The following is a 1,917-nucleotide window of genomic DNA, read 5'->3' on the forward strand; positions in this document are numbered from 1 at the left end:
TTAAGGTTAAGTCTTAGGGTTATTTCTTAAGTTTAAGTCTGAGGGTTATATCTGAGCGTTAATTATTAAGTTGAAGTCTTAGAGTTCATTCTCAGGGTTAAGTCTTCAAGTTACTTCTTAAGGTTGAGGCTTAGGGTTAAGTTTTAAGGTTAAGTCCGAATGTTACATCTTAAAGTTAAGTCTTAGGGTTAAATCTCAGTGTTAAGTCTCAAGGTTAGGTCTCAGGGTAGAAGTCGTAAGGTTGTGTCTTAATGTTCAGTCTTATTGTTAAGTCTTAAAAGTTATATTTTAGGGTTCAGTCTTAGGGTTAAATTTTAAGGTTAAGTCTTCAGGTGAAGTCTTATGGCTTGAGTCTTAGGGTTAAGTCTAAAGTTTAATTCATAAGTTGAAGTCTTAGACTTAAGTCTTGGGGCTAAGTCTTAGGGTTAATTCTTAAATCTTAGGTTTAAGTCTCAGTGTTGAGTCTTAGGGATAAGTCTTTGAATTAAGTCTTCAAGTTTTGTCTTAAGGTTTAACCTTAAGTTTAAGTCATAGGGTTAAGTCTTAGGGTTAAGTATTGAGTGTAAATCTTAAGGTTACGCTTTAAGGTTAAGTCTTAATGGTACATCTTCAAGTTAAGTCTTAGCATTAAGACTTAGGGTTAAATCCCAGGGTTAAATTTCAAGGTAAAGTCTCAAGGTTAAGTCTCAGGGTTACGTGGTCAAGTTGTGTCTTAGGATTCAGTCTTAGGGTTAAGTTTTGAAGTTAAACTTGAGGTTAAGTCTTAGGGTTAAGTCTCAGGATTATGTCTTAGGGATAAGTCTTAAGTTTAAACCTTAAGCTTAAGTCTTAGGGTTAAGCCTTAAGGTTAAGTGTCAGGGTTGATTCCTAAAGGTTAAGTCTTAAGTTTACATCTCATAGATTGAGCCTTAGGGTTAATTAAGTCTTAAGTTTACATCTCATAGACTGAGTCTTAGGGTTAAGTCTTCATCTTAAGTCTTAGGGTTAAGTCTTAGAGTACAATCTTGAGGATAAGTCTTATGGTTAAGTCTCAGGGTTAAGTCTTAATGTTAAGTCTTAAGGTTGAGCCTTAAGGTTAAGTCTTAGGGTTAAGCCTTAGAGTTATGTCTTGGGGATAAGTCTTAGGGCTAAGTCTCAGGATTAAGTATCAAGGTTAAAGCTCAAGGATAAGTCTCAGGGCTACGTTTTAGGGTTAAGTCTTCAGGTTAAATCTTAGGTTGAAGTCTCAGTTTTCAGTTTTAGGGATAAGTCTTATGGATAAATTTCGCGACTAAGTCTCAGGGTTGAGTCTTAAGGTTAAAACTTAACCTGAAGTCTTAGGGTTAAGTCTTATGGTTAAATCTTAATGTTAAATCGTAATTTTAAGTCTTAGCGTTCAGTCTAAAGTTTAAATCACAAGTTGAAGTCTTAGGGTTAACTCTTTAGAGTTAAGTCTTGGGGATAAATCTTAGGGTTAAGTCTTAACATTTCAGTCCTAAGGTTAACTCTTAGGGTTAAATCTGTAAGGTCAACACTTAAGGTTAACTCTTAGGGTTAAGGTTAGGGTTAAGCCTTAAGGTTACATCTCGAAGTTAAATATTAAGGTTAAGTCTTAGGGTTATTTCTTAAGTTTAAGTCTGAGGCTTATATCTGAGCGTTAATTATTAAGTTGAAGTCTTAGAGTTCATTCTCAGGGTTAAGTCTTCAAGTTACTTCTTAAGGTTGAGGCTTAGGGTTAAGTTTTAAGGTTAAGTCCGAATGTTACATCTTAAAGTTAAGTCTTAGGGTTAAATCTCAGTGTTAAGTCTCAAGGTTAGGTCTCAGGGTAGAAGTCGTAAGGTTGTGTCTTAATGTTCAGTCTTATTGTTAAGTCTTAAAAGTTATATTTTAGGGTTCAGTCTTAGGGTTAAATTTTAAGGTTAAGTCTTCAGGTGAAGT

This window comes from Falco punctatus (genome assembly GCF_963210335.1).
Source record: "Falco punctatus genome assembly, contig: scaffold_27, whole genome shotgun sequence".
Classification (NCBI taxonomy): Eukaryota; Metazoa; Chordata; class Aves; order Falconiformes; family Falconidae; genus Falco; species Falco punctatus.